Here is a 7,511-nt window from a genome sequence, read left to right on the forward strand (position 1 = left end):
TCAAAAAAAAAAAAAAAAGACGAAAGATTGATATGATCTGAAGAGAAACCAGAGTATAACAAAATACTTTAAACCGGGAAACCCACACATCACAGAAACTTAGCGCTCACAGCTCTGGAGACCGGGACGCCCAGGACTGAGGTGCCGAAGACTCTGCTGTCCGGCAAGGCCGCTCCTCGTCGCCAGGACCTTCTCTCTGCATCTTCCCATGGCCCAAGGGGGAAACAGGCTCCTCTAAGACTCTGGCCGGGCATGGTGGCTCGCGCCTATAATCCTAGCACTTTGGGAGGTTAAGGCAGGAGGAGAGCCTGAGCCCAGGTGTTCAAGACCAGCCTGGACAACACAGTGAAACCCTAGCTCCACACTAAATAAAAATATTCACCGGGCATGGTGGCGCATGCCTGCAGTCCTAGCCACTCGGGAGGCTGAGGTAGGAGGATCACTCGAGCCCAGGAGTTCGGGGATGCGGTGAGCTATGGTCACACCACTGGACTCCAGCCTGGGTGGCGACCGAGTGAGCCCCTGTCTCTGAACAAACAAGCCTCTTTAATAAGGACCCAAATCCATTCGTGAGCCCCGTGATCATCTCCCATAGGCCCACCACCCAAGAGCACATTGGAGAGCAGGTTTCGACATATGAATTTTGGGGGACACACATTTGGACCTTAGAAGTGGGGGATGAGGAACCCAGTCAGATATTGAGAGGGAAGGATCTCACTAAACCGAATTAGCAGGATTCTTGCTAAAACCGGATGATGCAGGCTGGGAGGGACCACGCACAGCAGGGGCTGAGTTGGACAGCCCCGGCCTCCTGCCCGGCGGCCTGCTCCAGTGTTCCCCAGGCTGCTCTGGCCAAAGCCCTCCTCGCAAGATGCACCGAAGTCCTCACTCATGACCCCAGACAGTGGTGAGAGCCCTGGAGATGAGAGGAACGCAGGGGAGGAGAGGGGAGCTCATGTGGGCAGTTCTACATTTCTTTTTTATTTTGAGAGACTCTGTCACCCGGGCTGGAGTGCAGTGACGTGTGCATAGCTCACTGCAGCCTTGACCTCCTGGACTCAGGTGATCCCCCTGCCTCAGCCTCCTGAGTAGCTGGGACTACAGGTACATACCACCACACTCGGTTAATTTTTGCATTTTTGGGGTTGACGAGGGTTAGGGTTGAGGTTGCTATGTTGCCCAGACTGGCCTCAAACTCCTGGGCTCAAGTAATTCTCCCGCCTCGGCCTCCTGAGTAGCTGGGACGACAGGTGTGCACCACCATTCCCGGCTAATTTAACATTTTTTCTCGAATCTGAAGGCCCTTGTGTTGTCTGAGATGGGACGTCAGGCCAGCAGTTGGACACATAGAGCTGAGCTCCGCGGCAAGGCCTCGGGCTGGGAACCGCAGCTGCAAGTGTGGACCGAGGCCCCTGAGGCGGAGAGGGCGGGCTGAGGGGACTCGGGCCAAAGCGGACCCCCAAGGCCAAGAGGAGGGACAGCCAGAGAGGAGACGAGATGGGGGGTTAGTTGTTTTTGTCTTTTGTTGTTGCTGTTTGGAAGTGGGAGTCTCACTCTGTCGCCCAGGTTGGGGTGCAGTGGCATGCTCACAGCACCGCAGCCTGGACCTGCTGGGCTCCGGCGATCCTTCTGCCTCCGCCTTCCGAGTCGCTGGAACCACAGGTGCACACCGCCATGCCCGCCTAATTTTTTGACTTGTTATAGAGACGAAGTCTCGCCAAGTCGGCCATTCTGGTCTCGAGCCCTGGACTCAGTCAGTCCTATCGCCTCTGCCTCCCAGAGTGCTGGGATCATAGGCGTGAACCACTGTGCCCAGCTTTGGCTACGGCTTTAAAACATGGCCTGGAATCTGGGGTGTCCCTGGTCTGGGGAAGAGCTCTCTGCCCTTCCCCTACCCTGGGCCATCTGGGCAGGTGGGGGACTCGCCTGCAGCCATGGGGTGCCACTCAAGGGGGGGCGCAGGAAGACTTCCGAGGCTGGGCCGACATCGCCCCAGCAGCTGCGTCCAAGCCCTGGGGCCGCCATGCAAGGAGGCCCGAGCCTCAGGGAGAAGCCAGGCTCAGGCACCCTGGGCGGGGGCAGCACAGGATGGCATCTGCCCGACGCCTAAGTGACGACGCCTCCAGGCGGCCCCCACCACCAGCGCAGCCCAGACGCTGGGAGCAGTGGCCCTGTCCTGTGTGCGCCATCCTGCCCACGACTCGAAGCAGCCGGGTGTGCCAGGGTGGAGCGGGCAGGTGCTCGGGTGCAAGATGGAGATAACGCCCTCAGCCCTCAGGCGGGGCCCGCCCCACGAGAAGCCCCTCCGGCTCTGCACCCCAGCTCCCACGTGCCTCCCTTGCCACGTGCTGACCCCCAGGAAGGCGACGGAGGCTTGCATCACCGGCTCTGGGGCTACCTGTCACTCAGCCGCAGACGGCCGGACCAGCTATGGAAACCCAAGCTCGAGGCACCAGAGCGGCCAGTGTGGGCCACGGGACCAGGCACTCCAGGGGTAACGGAGGCCTAGAAAGGTCCACTTCAGCAAAGTGTGTGGATGGTGAGGAGTGGAGCCGGAGCGCGGACAACCCTGAGGGCTTTGGGGGTTGAAGCTGGGAGGGAGACCGGCAGAGAGAGGTGTGTTGGTGTCATGAAGGCTTGAGCCGGCCTGGGGGATGCCGGAAGCCCCTGTAAAGAGAGGCCGGTCATGCACAGGCCAGGGGCGGGCGGCGGGGGCAGGAAGCCGGAGGCATGAGGAGGCGGGCCCAGAGGACAGGGCGGGCAGCTCCAGGTGGATGGAGGTTCACGGGGTGAGGACGGGAAGAGGGCCCGGGTCTATGGCAGGACACCTGGGACACTTGGGGTTTGGCCTCCCGGCTTCCTCCGCCTTCCCACGCCCCTTTCTCTGGAGCCCACGTCTCTCCCGGGCAGTCCTGGGTGGAATGGGGACGTGCGCTCTTGGAAGCCAGGCGGACTGGGGGCTCCCCAGCTGGACCGGCTGGCCCAAGACTCAGCGGCCTGACTGTCCGTCGGTGAGGTGGGACCACAGATGGGGGTCTGCCTGCGGGGCCCCACCCTACGTGAGTCCCACACAAGGTCAGGGTTCCGGCCCGAGTGGGGGTAGACGCAGTGAGGCGCTGGCCCGGGGGTGGGCAGGGAAGGATGGCTTCAGGGAGCGCCCGGGCCCCTAGGAGGGGGGAACTTGAGAAAAGTGCCAGATTCCCCGAAAGGACCCCTGTGGGTGACGGGAAAGCCAGGCCTGGTCTGAGCTGGGGGAAGGGAGACCTGCAGCCCCCCAGCCAGGCCCAGGCCGCAAAGGCGGCACAGCTGCTTCCTGGCACGGGGGCAGTTAAACCACAAGCAGCTGCAGGCCTGCCTCCTTACTTACCTCCCCTCGGGGGTCTCTGCCCACACCCTGCCGGCCACCCCGGGCCCTGGCGGGTCCTGGGGGACCGCCTGTCTTCTCGGCTGCAGCGACTGTTTTGAGCAGGCCCACCGCGGAGCCTGGAGGCCGAGCTCTGCCACATGGTCATGGGATTAGGTCCTGGTGGGGCAGGGCTCTCTTGGGTCCCCACTGCACAGCAAAGAGGACCCCGGGATGGTGGGAGTCAGGCTTGCCTTGCCTGAGGGCATCCCTGCCGGCTGATGCCCAGCACTCTACGGTGTGGCTTCCAGGCTCCAGCACTTCCTCTGTGCCAAAGACACACCTGTTTACCTGCCCACAATGCCTGCGGAATGTGGGGAGCCTCCTGGTCCAGGACACGGCAGCCCAAGCCTGCTGGTAGCTCACTGTCAGGCAGGGAGGCAGGGAACAGAGGCGGTCAGCCAGGCAGGGGTTCACGCCTGCAGTTTCAGCACTTTGGGATACTGAGTGGCCTGACGGCTTGAGGCCAGGAGTTTGAGATTTCCTGGGCAACACAGCGAGACCCCTGTCTACAAAAAAAGAAAAACAAATTAGCTAGGCATGGTGGTATGCACCTGTAGTCCCAGCTCCACCAGAGGCCAAGGCAGGAGGATTGCTTGAGCTGAGGAGTTGAGGCTGCGGTGAGCTATGAGGGCACACTGTGCTCCAGCCTGGGCGACCCCGTCTCTGAAAGCAGAAGGAGGCGGCAAATAAGGAGAGGGATACCGCTTCAGGGGATGGCAAGTATTGTGGAAAACCAGAGTGAGGCGATGGCCAGGTCCAGGGCTTGGGGCACCGGTTTCAGTAGCCAGGAAGGAGGCCACAAGGACAAAGACCAGAACAGGGCAAAGGAGCCACGGGACCTCCCGGGGTTCCCACACTGGAGACAGCCGTGGAGAGGCCCTGAGGCGGGGCCAGGTGGATGCCTTCAGCAGCTGGGAGGGTCTGGGTGGCGGGCTGGGGTGACCTGGGGAAGGGTGCAGACCTTGTAGAGCTGGCATCCTCCGTGTGGAGTTGGAGTGGGCTGAGCAGTGTCCCAGAACACACGTCCACCAGGGCCGAGGGTGGGGCCTTATTTGGAAGCAGGGTCTTTGCAACAGGATGAAGGTAAGGACCTGGGGATGAAATCATCTGGGCTGGGATGTCCTTAGAGGAGACAGAGAAGATGGCCACGCAGAGGCAGGGGCAAAGGCTGGAGGGATGTGGCCACAAGCCAAGGATGCCTGGAGCCCCCAGAGGAGCTCCTGGAGGGAGTGTGGCCCTGCCCTCAGACTGCTGGTCTCCAGAACTACATGAGAATACATTTCTCTCTCTCTCTCTCTCTCTCTCTCTCTCTCTGGTGTGTGTGTGCGTGTGTGCGCGCGTGTGTGCTTAGAGACAGAGTCTTGCTGTGTTGCTCAGGCTGGAGTGCAGTGGCACAATCAAGGCTCATTGCAACCTCAACCTCCTGGGCTCAGGTGATCCATTGGCCTCAGCCTCCCCAGTTGCTGGGACTACAGGCGCACATCACTACACCTGGCTAATTAAAAAAAATTTTTTGTAGAGATGCGGGCTTGTGATGTTGCCCAGGTGGTCTCAAATTCTGGGCTCAAGCAAACCTTTCGCCTCAGCCTGGCAAGCCCAGGAGGAAGAAGGCCTCAGGAATCTCCCTTCAGCCTGTCAGCGAGGCAATGGTGGCTGCAGTTGCTCCACTACTGTCGCAGCTGGCCAGGATGCAGGACTGCTGGGCCTCCTCCCAGGAGACGACGAACGTGTCCTTCCAGCCTCACTGCCCGGCATTCCACGTCGCAGACACTTGGCCCTGGGCTCACACGGGGACCCAGGCTGATCCCGCAGCTGCGGGAAGAGGCTGTGTGAATCTAACACACATATCATGGCGGCCACGCGTGAACGGCTACGCCCAACTCCAGAGGAGACAGGAAGAACCCGCATACCTGGAAGGGGGAGACGGGAGATACTGGGCAGACCACCCCAGAACTGCCTGGTGGCAGGCAGGACTTGAATCCAGTGTCCTGCTGTGGACAGCCCTCTGAGCCGTGTGGCTGAGAAAATCCAGGCTCAGACAAGTAAGAACAAGATGCCACCTGCAGGCACAAAAGCAGAGGAAAGACATGCACACACAATTGCTTTGATGTAAATCTTATTTTTTGTAGAGATAAGTTCTCACAGCATTGCCCAGGCTGGCCTTGAGTCCCTGACCTCAGGCAATCCTGCCACCTTGGCTTCCCAAAGTGCCAGGATTACAGGCGTGAGCCACTGTGCAAGGCCCATGTTACTGCTCGAATGATGGAAGATCCGAGGAAGACAGGTGAGACATCAGCACGGAGGTGACCCTGGGAAGGTCAAGGGGTGAAGGGAGACCTTTAACTTTATGATTTTTTTTTTTTAGAAAGCAGGGTTTATTGCGAGGACAGAAAAGCTCTCACAGTGGGAGGGGACCCAAAGGGGTTGCCCAACTATACGATCTTTTATAATTTCGTCTTTCCACTCCTGTCAGTGTTTCATCTATGAGAGAGAGAGAGAGAGAGAGAGAGAGAGAGAGACACTATTCTAAGAAAATAATCAGGCAAGGTGTAGTGGCTCATGCCTGTAATCCCAGCACTTTGGGAGGCCGAGGTGAGAGAATTGCTTGAGCTCAGGTTTTTGAGACCAGCCTCAGCAACTTGGCAAGACCTCGTATCTACAATATATCAAAAACTTAGCCGGGCATGGTGGCATGCGCCTGTACTCCCAGTTACTTGAAAGGCTGAGGTGAAAGGATTGCCTAAGCCCAGCAGGTTGAGGCAACGGTGATAGTGAGCATGCCATTGCACTCCAGCCTGGGCGACAGAGTGAGACTCTGACGCAAAAAGAAAAAAAAAAAAAGAATCAAATCTCTCTTCGTTTCCTGCTTGGGTAGCCGGCTGCCTACCTGCTGGAGTCCCGAATCAGTTGTCCTCTGTCCGGTGGGTCAGTCAGTCAGTGGCTGAGACAGGCTGTGATGGGGCCACTGCCTGAGCCCTGCCTCAGTGCCAGCCTGGGCCTCTGACGGTGGCCTTTCTTACTCTGTGCTGGAGCTCTCACCCTGGGCCAAGGTTTTCATACTGTCAGAACCTTCCAGAGTGGGACAACACGACCAGGGGGGCCCCCCCAACACTTGGTCCTGGCCCTCCCTTCTGTGCAGGCCAGAGGAGCCAGGCATCCTCTGAGACCCCAGTGCTGACACTCTGAAGAGTGACCTCAAATGCATATGTTAAGGTCCTAGCCCTCAGGACCTCAGGATGGGACTGAGTTTGCAAACAGGCCCTTTAAAGAAGAAATTAAGGCCAGACGAGGCCGTGAGGGTGGCCCTGATCCCATGAGAAGATGAGGACACAGACGTGCCCAGAGGGAGGACCCTGCGTGCACACAGGGGGAAGACGCCTCTGCAGCCGAGGGGCGGGGCCTCAGAGGACTCGGCTGAGACGCCTCCATCTTGGGCTTCCAGCCTCCGGGCTGTGAGGAATAAACATCCGTGGTGGAAGCCTCCCGCTGTGGGCTTTGGAATGGCGTCCTGAACCAAGATGGGAGCAGGTCTTCAGGGAGGTCTGGGGACATGTGTGAAGTGCAGCTCCCAAGTTGCCAGGCCCCCTGGACTCGCAGCTCTGGTCCAGGCTTAGCTGGCTCTTGCCAGACGACCCCAGGCTGAAAGGCCTCGGAGGGTCCTGGAAGCCTCCAGAGGAGGCCGGCGCGGGGCAGTTTCTGCTGGAATTTGGTCCCGGTCAGGAGGGCCCCTTCCCATGGTCTTTCCAGAACCGTCTGTGTGTGGCTGCAGCAGCCCAGCTCCACCCACCCCACAGGAAGGCTTGAAGTGAGGTCTTCGCCACCACCCAGGACAGCCCCTGCTGGGGAAGGCCAGAGGAAGCGGGCAGAAGTTGGGTGCACAGGACGCATCTCTTTCTTTCTTTTGATTTTGTCGAGACAGGGTCTCGCCATGTGGCCCAGACTGGGCAAACTCCTGGCCTCAAGTGGTCCTCCCTCCTCAGCCTCCCAAAGTGCTGGGATCACAGGTAGGAGCCACTGTGCCCAGCCCAGAGGAGGCATTTTCTTGGGATCCACCCAAACGCACCCTCCAGGCTGCCCACCCCTCCCTATGTCCCCTCACTCATCT

The 7,511-nt window shown here is 59.5% G+C and overlaps 1 protein-coding gene and 1 long non-coding RNA gene across 2 annotated transcripts in view; one reads left to right on the top strand and one right to left on the bottom strand.

Moving 5' to 3' along the window:
• INTS1 (integrator complex subunit 1) overlaps positions 1-7,511 on the top strand; it is a 51,192-nt gene that overhangs the window by 11,108 nt on the left and 32,573 nt on the right. The window lies entirely within an intron of this gene.
• Positions 4,374-5,455, bottom strand: LOC103255417. The gene is made up of 3 exons (XR_504018.1): positions 5,317-5,455; positions 4,981-5,218; positions 4,374-4,497 (listed from the first exon to the last, which is right to left on the bottom strand). It is a non-coding gene; the product is annotated as an uncharacterized LOC103255417 (long non-coding RNA).

The sequence above is a fragment of the Carlito syrichta genome, unplaced genomic scaffold (genome assembly GCF_000164805.1).
Source record: "Carlito syrichta isolate Samal-C Ts95f unplaced genomic scaffold, Tarsius_syrichta-2.0.1 Scaffold288106, whole genome shotgun sequence".
Lineage (NCBI taxonomy): Eukaryota > Metazoa > Chordata > Mammalia > Primates > Tarsiidae > Carlito > Carlito syrichta.